We start from the raw sequence: 12652 nt of genomic DNA, 5'->3' as shown, positions 1-12652 counted from the left end.
TTCATCTACATCATCAGTTTATAAGGTGAAATATTATGGTCAAACATCATCCCTGCAGAACTTCAATAGTCACTGGCAGCCATCCTAGAAAGGGCCTCCTTATATTCATTCTCTAACTTCTGCCCGTCAGTCAGTCCTCTGTCCTTGCTAGTTCCTTGTGTCTAACACAATGGTCTCTTATTTTGTTTAGTTGCCTCCTGTGAAGCTCCTTGTTAAATGCCTTCTGAAAATCCAAGTAAACAACAAATACTGACTCTCCTTTGTGGGCATCTTGGACATCATAGACTAGTTGGGTTGAAAGGCCCATTTGGAAAATTGGGCCAAGGGGACCTTTCCTTTCTTTTTAAATCTCTTTATTAATTTTCCAAAATTATAAACAGAATAACAATATTGATAGAGAGATTGGAATAATCTTATTGTTGATAAGCATATACAAAAAAGATTTCAAATAATACAGGTATAATAGACTTCAAACTCTGAATATAATTAATCATAGAGAGAAAAGAAATAAAAAGAAAAAAAACAAAGAAAAACCCCCAAAAAAACAAAAAATTAAACTAAATACTGAACCCAAAAAAAAGCAAACAGAACAAGGCTAGACCAATATCTTAAATCGAACATGTTCAGTAATATCATCAACTCCGCTCCTCTATTCATATATTTTAAGTTAATAAGAAGGATTTGGAAAGGTCAAATTACAGCATATGAAAATGTTGAATAAACGGTTTCCAAGTCTCTTCAAATTTAACCGAAGGATCAAAGATGTCACTTCTGATTTTTTTTCTAAATTTAAACATGATATAGTTCGGGAAAACCATTGAAATGTGGTCAGAGGAATGGTCTCCTTCCAGTTCAATAAAATGGATCTTCTGGCTATTAAAGTAACAAATGCAATCATCCGACAGGCTGAAGAGGTTAAAAATCTATGTTCTATCACTGGCAAACCAAAAATTGCCGTAATAGGATGGGGTTGTAAATCAAAACGCAAATCCGTTGAGATAATATCAAAAATATCTTTCCAGAATTTTTCTAAAAGAGGACAGGACCAAAACATATGAGTTAAAGAAGCCACCTCAGAGTGACATCTGTCACAAATAGGGTTTATATAGGAATAAAAATGGGCTAATTTATCTTTAGATATATGGGCCCTATGCACTTTAGATTGTATTAGCGTATGTTTGGCACATATAGAGAAAGAACTAACTAATTGAAAATTTTATCCCATTTCTCTATAGGTAGGCAAAGTTGAAATTCCCTTTCCCATTCATTTTTAATTTTATCAGCTATACCTGGCTGTAATTTCATAATTATGTCATAAATAGATGCTATTAATCCCTTCTGAAAGGGATTTAAACCTAAAATTTTATCGATGATATGAGATTGGGAAGGTAGGCAGTGTGGTATTTAAAAAGTTTCTTATTTGTAAATATCTAAAAAAATGGGATCTGGGCAAATTAAATTTATTAGATAACTGTTCAAAAGACATGAAACAGTTATCCAAAAATAAGTCACGAAAACATGTTATATCTTTCATTTTCCATATCAAAAAGACTTGATCCATAACTGAGGGTTGAAAAAAAAGATATAATAGGGCTTGATAATATAAATTTGTTCAAACCAAAAAAATTATGAAGATGAAACCATATTCATAATGTATGTTTAATTATTGGATTAACCATTTGTTTATTCAATTTAGATAATACACAAGGAAGTGAAGTTCCTAAAATGGAAACCAAACAGAACCCTTGTACAGAGTAACCTTCAAGGTTTACCCAGTGTGGACTTGGAATTATATTCCAATCTTGCGTCCAAAATATTAAATATCAAATATTAATTGCCCAATAATAGAATCTTAGATTAGGCAATGCTAAACCACCATCTTTCTGGGACTTCTGTAAATATTTTTTACTTAACCTGGGATTTTTGTTCTGCCATATATAAGAGGAAATTTTAGAATCAATAGTATCAAAAAAAGATTTAGGAATAAAAATTGGTATCGCTTGAAATAGATATAAAAATTTAGGTAAAGTAATCATATTAATAGCATTAATTCGGCCAATCAGTGATAGAGACAATGGGGACCACTTAGTAATCAGTTGTTTAACTTGACTAATTAATGGTAAAAGGTTGAGCTTGAATAAATTCTTGTGTCTCTTAGCAATTGAATATTCTACATAGCCAAGGAGTCAGTATGGTAGAGAAAGATTTTATAAGTTCTGCTGTATATCTGTCTGGGCCAGGTGCTTTACCTGAGTTCATCGAAGAAATTGCATTTTTTATTTCTTCTGCCGTAATAGGTACATCTAGTTTTAAACGTTCATTAAATAATTTTGGAATATTCAATTCTACATAGCCAAGGAGCCAGTATAGAAGAGAAATATTTTAAAAGTTCTGCTGTATATCCGTCTGGGCCAGGTGCTTTTGGAATATTCAATTTTCTTATTGACTCTCAATTAATTCCACTTGTTATTGACTGCAAATATGATTCCATTGCTGTTTCCGATCATGCACCGTTTAAACTATCTATTAAGTCAAGGGCTATATCTTCTAGTTCTAGACAATGGCAATTTAATACTACTTTGCTTCAGGATTTGGATTTTGTTAATTTTATTGATGAACCGATTGATTTTTTCTTTACAACAAATTTTACAGAGGGGAATTTCCAGCAGGACACTATGGGATACTTTTAAAGCATACATTCGTGGACAAATTATTTCATATACTGCTGGATTAAAAATGCGAACTAATAATGAAATACTTAAACTGCTTGACAAGATCAAAGAAATTGACAAGAAATATTCTATAGCTCCTAATCAGGAGCTTTACAAAGAGAGAGTTGAACTTCAAAGGGAACATAGTCTATTCCTATCATCTTCGATTGAAAGCCAATTAATTAAAACTAAGAGTAAATTCTATATACTTGGTGATAAAACTGGGAAACTATTGGCTAATCAATTGAAATCGGCTTCGGTTAAGCGCCAGGTTGCTAAGATTCGTAAAAAAGATGGTACTCTGACGGTTGACAATGATGAGATAAATAAACCTTTTCAAGGATTTTATACCTCCCTATATCAATCAGAATTTCCTGATGACTCCTCTATAATGCATGAATGCCATTGTCTAGAACCAGGAGATATATCCCTTGACTTAATAGATAGTTTAAACGGTGCATGATCGGAAACAGCAATGGAATCATATTTGCAGTCAATAACAAGTGGAATTAATTGAGAGTCAATAAGAAAATAATCAATTCTTGAATAGTGATGATATACATGTGAAAAAATGAGAACTCTTTCTCGTTGGGATGCAAGAATCTCCAAATTTCTGAGATTCAAGAGTCAGTCATAAAAAAGTTAATTAAGACTAGCCGATTTATTCCAAAGTACGTGATTGGTCATGGATCTATCCATCAGAGGATTTAAACAACAGTTAAAATCTCAGCCCATAATCAACATATAATCATTTAAATTAGGAAGAGATGTAAAGAGATTCTTAAAAAATTTGGGACAATCAACATTTGGGGCATAAACATTAAGCTTAACAACTTTTTTGTTAAATAATAAACCAGTAATGAAAAAAAATCTACCATTCGGATCTGGAACCGTCTCATGATGCAAAAAATAATTTGACGGATCTATAAAAATAGAAACACCTTTACTTTGGCCTGTGAATTCAAGTGGTACTGCTGATCCTTCCAGAACCTAAAAAAACGCTGACTATCCTCTTTCCAGACTTGAGTTTCTTGTACAAAGATATTGTGAGCATTCATCCTATGGAATACTTAAAAAAATTTCTTCCCTTTAATCAGGTGGTTTAAACCATTGGTATTCCAAGAAACCAAATTAATCTCATCTATAGTACTGAAATCGAGCATAAGGTATGTAAAGGGTTAACCAGAATACAAACTCATGACCCCAGAAGAGGAAAGAAGGTCCAAAGAGGAGCCAGAAGTCACGGCATTTCGGACATTTTGGTAGTTTCAGGTCAGCCGTTTAAGGAGAAAAACTAAACTGAAAATAGGAACAAAAATGCCACCCCCCCGACAAAAACCCATAAAAAAAGCCAGAAAGTGGCCAATGCTAAATCTACAGCTCGGTCTAACCCCATCGTTCCAGAAAGCAACCCAAAAGAAATATGTTTATCGTAAGAAACACCACCTATAGTCAAAAAAGTGAAAAAAAAGTTACTATAAATATAAGGAAAAGATTACAACGATTACAAGACCAAGCGCCAGTTCATATTATTCATTTTTCGTATATAAATTATCAGAAGTGACGCAAGAAGAGAAAATTCTGAGAAGGAAGCAATCCACCATCTTAAAATACTATACTTTTCCAGTAACATTTTGAATAAAAAGGGAACATTAAAACTGTAACTAAATTGCTCTCAAAAGGTAAGAATATTAAAAGTGAGATATACAAAATCACCAACAAAAAAGAGTACTATCATTTAAGAATGTAAAAAATACCTACACTGCAAAATTAAGGCAAGAACCCTCAAAATATAAAATTCTAAATCTATAAGCTGAATATTAACATTTTTTTAAAAAAAGGAAATGAAAAACAGATTAAAGAAAAGAAAAAACAGTACATTAATTAGTCCTCAGCAGAAGAAGACAAATTGTCGAGAAAACTTTGAGCTTCAGTCGGAGTTTTGAACAAACGACGAGAATTGTCCGGCATATCAACTCTCAAACAGGCTGGGAACAGCAATGCTAATTTATAGCCCTGACGATAAAGTTCTGACATCTGTGGTTTAAAAGCCATCTGTTCTTTCGATACTTCTTGGCTGAAATCCTCAACAATTCGAAATTTAAAACTTTGAAACTCAATCATGCCTTTCTGCCGAGCAGCTCGTGTCACTTGTTCCTTAACATGAACATAGTAAAGAACGATGTGCACGGTCTAATAATAGGGGTTCCTCCAATATATCGGGACCAAACATATCCGCTAACAATTTAGAAAAGTATTTAGTAGGATCTCCTGTCTCAGTAAAACTGACTATTCGCAGATTCTGTCACTGAGAGCGATTTTCAAGATCGATAATATTGGCTTTGTAACGCTCCAACTGCTGAGTTGCCGAAGTTAGATTTTTTTTCAAGAGATTCAATTTTTTGATCCCTTTTGCGGCCATCTTCACCTAGTTCCAAGATTCTAATTTGTTGTTGATCAATTTCATGTCTGAACGCTTTAACGTCATCTTGAATCGTCTTCAAAACTCCTTCAAGTACGGCGAGTCTTTGATTAAGTGTAGTCTCTAGAAGTTTCTTCATTATTTCAACAGTTATTGGAGTCTCCTTTGATGCTTCAGGATCACCATCATTTTTTCCATTCCCGCCAGAGCCCTTTCCGTTCTTAACTTCTCATCCTCTGCTGTGCATTTTCAGTAAGTAAAAATCAAAGTTCAAAGATAGATTTGTCGTATAAATCCTTTAGTGTAGGTATAGGTAAAGTAAATAAGAATGGTTACATGTAAAAAAGATAAAGGGAATGGAGCGACGCCAAAGTACAGCTCACTCCATGAGCGTCCCCCTGGAAAGTTAAGGGGACCTTTCCTACGCTGGACATCTCCATGATTCTATGCTGGAAATAAAAGAGAATGTAAGAAAGTAGACTTATGGCCAATTTCATGACTGGCAGCAAGAGCTGAGATTGTGCTTTTGCAGCCCTGCCTATTTTGGCAATAGGCATGGACTTGCAGGCATGTTTGGCTAATGTGAGAACAGATTAAATATTCTAATTAATGATGCATCTTAGTCCCAGATAGGTGCACAGATATGTAGCAAACCAGTAGATTTTAATTCCCTGATTTCATTTATTTCAATGTAGACCTGCCCAGATACAGTTAAGATCACAACTATGTCAGCGAAGTGAATCAAGGCAATCTGCCACTAGCATTAAAATCATAATTTGTGAAGGTCAGGATAGAGGTGGGTAGGTGATGGAAGAAAGGGAAGAAGCCTATGATTTCCTTAGAGGTTTCATAAGAACACTGCCTCATTTCTCCCTAAACTATTTAAATGTTTTTAGGAGATCAGCTATTTATTCCAAAGCTTTATTGCCACAGCTAAGTATGAATTGTGTAACTCTATGGAAATCATGTTGGAGTCATCCTTGCAGGTTCTAATTGACTTCTAATGAAAATGTTCAAAAATTCGAAGTAAATTTATTATCTAAGTACATATATGTCACCATATATCACCCTGAGATTCATTTTCTTGTAAGCATTGTGAATAAATCCATAATACAACAATAACCATAATCGATGAAAGGCTTGGGCATTCAACTAGTGTGCAAAAGACAACAAACTGTGCAAATACAAAATGAAAGAAATAATAATAATAATAAATGAGCAATAAATATCCAGAACGTGAGATAAAGAGTACTTGAAAGTGAGTCCATAGGTTGTGGGAACATTTCAATAATGATGATCCTCTTTGTTTACATTACTGTAGTTCAGAACCTGATCAGGGAAATAGTGGAGGGAAGTCTCTGCAGCGATATGTCAATATTGAAAAATGGATCGCTTTGTAACAATTTGCATACTACTTGCCCATTTGGTCAAACTGTTAAAACTCAACCTTAAAATCTAGAAGATATGTCTGGAATACTGGTGTTGATTCTTTATTAATCCTTTGGTATCTGTCAGCCTAGAAACAGTGCTGTTTGTAACCCTGTCATTCCTACAGGGTTCTCTCCCTTGTCGTGGTCATTATATCTTACCATGTATTCCAAGGTTGCTCTGAATACATTCACATCGCTGATAAGGGCACAACTGAAGAGTAATGGGTAAGGAACAATTACATTCTCCCCAGGAAATCTCCAAAAATTATTCTATTATATATGTGTGTTCTGCACAATATTTAAAAAATCCGCAGAATGAATAACAATAGTTGCTTCAGATCACTCTGAATGATGTAATTTGAATTGTAATTTTCAGAAATAATCTTTGCCTGAAATATTCCTGGAATATTTTAGAGATTCAATGAATATGATTGCCACAGCACTATACATAAGCTGGAAAGTCAAACAATGCCATGTAACAGCAGTTTCTGCTTTGAGCATACTTCTACTGCTAAGTGACACAGTGCAGGAATGATGCACTGCAAGTGACATACGTAGGAATAAAATCCAATTGCCAGGAATCACTAGTGAGTCATCCCATAATTCTTCAGTGATGTAATCACCTCACTGCCTCACTATAGAAAATGCTATATTCAAAATTCTACTGCAGATGGCTGTAACTACAGGAGATATATACATTAGTAATATTGTTTGTTGGCTGAAATGCTTTTCTCTAGAAATGCTGCCAATGATGAGAATAATATTAATCTACTCACGGCAGCATCTTTCTATATGGTTCACTTCAACCATAGGTAGAGAATATTGACCTGCAATCAGCTACAAGAATTAAGAAAATATTAAAAGTGCACATTATTCAAATTATGAACGAAGAAAAATTATTAAGGAAATCTCCAATTATTCTTTGTAGGTTTCAATTTAAAAGGTTAACAAAATCATGTTGAAAAATATTTAACTCTCAAGTAACTGAACAGCTTATATACTCAATATTTTTTAAAATCTTAGGTATTTGGTGTTAATACTAAATTAACAAACTAAAATTGTTTAAATTTTGGATTTCCATATAAAATAGGAAACTAAAAAAAGAATATTTTTGATATGGAACCAAAAATATTAAACAAGCTATTGGCTTACCTTAACAGTTATAATAACATTTTCCAAATTGGGCAACTGATCCAGCTCATTAAACTGATCTTTGTGCAAGAGTGTTCTACTTAATCATCCTCTGCGTAACAAATCTTTTCAAGCCACTTCCTCAATTCTTTCAACGTCCTTCTTTCCTTACTGTCTTGTTATAGCAGGAGAGAAAACTGTGATAAATTGTAATAGATTCCAGCATCTGGATTTTTCTTTAAGATGAATGTGGTCATCTAGGTATAGTAAACTTACTTATTCAAATATGATGTACTTACAACATCCTGTCCTTTCAAATGCAGTGGGTTCTGGTTAACTGGGATGCATTGGGTACAGTATATTTTAGCCCAATTAAACAGCTGCCCTAAATAGCCAAAATTTCATGGAAATAGTCAAAAAGGTATAAAAACGACAAACTAATTTTAACTGAGTAACACATTTAAATGAAATACAGAGCCATTGGAACATTACAAATACTACTACGCTACTACAAAACTATGTGCTAGATCCTAATTGTTATCAACAGTGTCCAGAGTATGTCGTCACGTTCTTTTGTTTGACTGACAAATGAACAAAATCAACAGACACCTAATGCAGATAAAGGACTGTCTTCATCCAATGTTTTGAGGAGTGCATCCTCCAAATCTTCATTTTCATTGTAACATTTAAGATGATTGTTGATACCTTTAATTTCTTCCTAGATCCTAAATTGCTGCAGTAGTGAAGTCGTTTCATTTTCACTCCCGGCTGTTTCTTGCATCTCCAAGCCTGAATGCTTGAAACCTCAGTGAGCAAAACAGTTTTGAATTGTTTTACTGCTTACTTCTCACCAACTATCAGAGACAAAAATCACTGCTTGTTGAAAACAAACACATGCAACTGATGCTATTTAAAAACTGTTTGCTCTAAGCACGGTGTACTGTCTACTGGCCACACAAGTGAATGCAACTGACATTAGTTAGAAACCATTTGGCAACAGTCTCCTGTCCCGATTAAGTGGCATAGTGTTCCAAATAAACGAAGGGAATCCCGGCTATAATCGCAATTAGATTTTGTTCTTTGAGTTGTCCCAAATTGGCAGCCCTGATTAACCAATGACCCAATTAACCGGAATCCACTGTAGAAGAATAATGACAATGACAACTTGCAATTTTTTTCTTGATGCATGGCAATCGGCACGAGAGATTAGCTTGAGACTTAAATAGAACTTGGTTGCTTTTCGCTTTTCGTTGCAGGCGGCAATCAGCGTGGGGCCAACAAAAAGAAATGAGGTGTAAGTGCAGCGGCCATTGGTGGAGTCGGGTATTGATCGAGTGGTCCAGCTTTGGTTCAACAGGTTTGGGCAAGCACAGGCAAAGGTTCTAAATAAGTAAATAAAAAAATTTCTAGTCATTTTTTTTTCTGTTAGTACATAGATAGTGTGCTGAGAATGGATCCGGAGTGGAATATGCCTTGTGGGAGACGTGGGAAATTTGGGAGACCTCTAGTCTCCCTTATTACTACATCTGCATGAAGTGCATGGACCTGCAGTTTCTTAGAGACCATGATAAGAAATTGGAGTTGTAGCTTGATGACTTTTGGCTCATATGGGAGAATGAGGAGGTGACAGATAGCAGCCACATGAGGTAGTCACCCCCCTAAGTTGCAGGAAGCAGATCCCTGGTGACTGTTAGGAGAGGGAAAGGGAATAGGCAGTCAGTGCAGAGTACCCCTGTGGACTTTCACCTCAATAATAGGTATACTTCTTTGGACGCTGTTGGTGGTGAATGATCTACCAGGAGGAAGCCACAGCGACCAGGTCTGTGGCACTGAATCTGGCTCCATGGCTCAGAAGAGAAAGTGGAAGAAGAAGAGGAGTGCAGTAATAATAGGGGATTCCATCATTAGAGGAGCAGAAAGCAGATTCTGTGGATGTGAAAGAGACACCTGGACATTATATTGCCCCTCGGGTGTCATGATCAGCAATGCCACACATCGGATCCATGGTATTCTAAAGGGGGAGGGTAAACAGACAGAAGTCGAGGTACATATTGGTACTAACAACAGAGGTAGGAAAAAGGAGGAGGTCCTGAAGAAAGAATATAGGGAGTTAGGTAGAAAACTAAAAAGCAAGACCTCCAGGGTAGTAATCTCTGGATCTCTGCCTGTGCCACATGCCAATGAGGGTAAGAATAGGATGATTTGGTAGATGAATGCATGAATCATTATGAATCATTGGGATCTCTTCTGAAGAAGATATGACTTGTATAAAAAGGATGGTTTACACATGAACCCGAGGGGACCAATATCCTCGCGGGAAGGTTTGCCAGAGTGGTTGTGGAGTGTATAATCTAATTTGGCAGGGAGATGGGAATCGGAATAACAGGGCTGAGATTAGGCAGTTGGTATATAAGTAGATGAGGTGTGCAGTGAGAACGTGAGGAAGGACTGGCAAATGATAGGGCAAAATTGCAGTCAGTAGGATGAGTTAAATTACAAAAGGAGTCCAAAATCAAAAAGGGTGATGAATACAGGAGTGAAGGTGGTATATTTGAATACACACAATACTGTATACAGAATAAGGCAGATGATCTTGTGGAGCAGCTAAAGATGAGCAGGTACAACTTTGTGGACATCATAAAGTCATGGCTGAAAGATCATAACTGGGAGCTTAACATCCAAGAATACATCTTACATTGAAAGGAAAGACAGTTAGGGAGAAAGTGTGGTGAGGTTCTGTCAGTAAAAATGAAATCAAATCCTTAGAAAGAGGTGACATAGGGTCGGAAGACATGGAATCTTTGTGGGTAGAGTTAAGAAATTGCAAGGGTAAAAAGACCCTGATGGGAGGCTTCCAAACAGTAGCCAGGGTGTGGGTTACAAATTACAACAAGAGATAGAAAAGGCACGTAAAAAGGGAAATGGGGGATTTGAATATACAGGTACATTGGGAAAATCTGGTTAGTACTGGATTCCAAGAGATGGAATTTGTAGAATGCCTATAAGATGGCTTTTTAGAGCAGCTCACGGTTGAGCCCACGAGGGGAATGGCAATTCTGGATTGGGTGGTATGTAATGACCCAGATTTGATTAGGAAGCTTAAGGTAAAGAAACCCATAAGAGGTAGTGATCATAATATGACAGAACTAACCTTGCAGTTTGAGAGGAGAAGCTAAAATTGAATGTATCGGTATTATAGAGGCATGAGAGTGGAGCTGGCCAAAGTTGATTGAAAGGGGACACTAGCAGGGATGATGGCAGAACAGCAGTGGCTGGTGTATCTGGGGGAAATTGAAAAGGTGCAGACAAGATATCTCCCACAGATAAAGAAGTATTCTAAAGGCAGGATGAGGCAGCTGTCGCTGACAAGGGAAGTCAAAGATAGCATAAAAGCAAAAGGGCATATAATATAGCAAAAATTAGTGGAAAATTGGGAAGCTTTTAAAAATAAACGCAAGGCAACTAAAAAGCCATAAAGAGTGAAAAGATAAAATATGAAGGTAAACTAGCCAATAATATAAAAGAGATGTAAAAAGATTTTTTTCAGATATATGAAGAGTAAAAGAGATGAGAGTGGATATCAGACTGGAAAATGGCGCTGGAGCGGTAGTAACAGTGGACAACCTTAATAAGTATTTTGTGTCAGGCTTCACTGTGAAAGACAATTGCAGAATGCCAGAAATATTAGAGGGTTAGGGGGTCGACGTGAGTATATTTGCTATTACTTGGAAAGCTGAAAAGTCTAAAGGTAGATAAGTCACCTGAACCAGATGGACTACACCCCAGAATTCTGAAGGAGGTAACTGAAGACATTGAGGAGGCATTAGTAATAATCTTTCAAGAATCACTAGGTTCTGGGACGATCCCGGAGGATTGGAAAATTTCAAATGTCGCTCCACTCTTTCAGAAGGGAGGAATGCAGATGAAAGGAAATAATAGGCCAGTTAAGCTAACTTCAGCGGCTGGAAAGATGTTGGGGTCTATTATTAAGGATGAGGTTTCAGAGTACTTGGAGCACATAATAAAATAGGTGAAAGTCAGCATGGTTTTCTGCAGACAAATCTGTTGGAATTCTTTGAGGAAATAAAAGGCAGGAAAGACAAAAGTGAGTCAGTGGATGTTGTTTATTTGTATTTTCTGAAGGCCTTTGACAAGGTGCCACACATGAGGCTGCTTAGTAAAATAACAGCCCATGGTATTATGGGAAAGGTACTATACTGGATAGAAGTCTGGCTGACTGGATAGAAGTCTGGCTGACTGGCAAGAGACAAAGAATGAGAATAATGGGGACCTTTTCTGGTTGGCTGTCAGTGACTAATCATGTCCTGCAGGGGTCGGTGTTGGGACCGCTTCTTTTCATGTTGTACGTCAATGATTTGGATGAAGGAATTGATGGTTTTGTGGCCAAGTTTGCGGATGATACAAAGATAGGTGGAAGGGCAGGCAGTGTTAAGGAAGCAAGGTGCCTGCAGAAGGACTCAGATCAATTAGAGGAATGGGCAAAGAAGTGGGTGATGGAATATAATGTAGTGGCAGAAAGAATAATGGTATGCACTATTTTGTAAATAAAGCGAAAATTCAAAAATCAGAGGTGCAGAGGGTCTTGAAAGTCCTTGTGCAGGATTCCCTGAAGGTTAACTTGCAGGTTGAGTCGGTGGTAAGGAAGGCAAATGTAATGTTAGCATTCATTTCGAGAGAACTAAAATAGAAAAGCAAGAATGTAATGCTGAGGCTTTGTCAGGCATTGGTCAGACTACACTTAGATTATTGTGAACAGTTTTGGGCCCCTTATCTAAGTAAAGATGTGTTGGCATTGGAGTGAGTTCAAAGGAGGTTCATGAGAATGATCCCCAGGTTAACACATGAGGAGGTTTAGTGGCTCTCGGCCTGTTCTCACTGGAGTTTAGATGAATGAGGGGGGACCTCACTGAAATCTATTGAATATCGAAAGATCTGGA

This window comes from Mobula hypostoma, chromosome 1, assembly GCF_963921235.1.
Source record: "Mobula hypostoma chromosome 1, sMobHyp1.1, whole genome shotgun sequence".
Lineage (NCBI taxonomy): Eukaryota > Metazoa > Chordata > Chondrichthyes > Myliobatiformes > Myliobatidae > Mobula > Mobula hypostoma.
The sequence above is the reverse complement of the archived record's forward strand: the minus strand, read 5'-3'. Positions refer to the sequence as shown.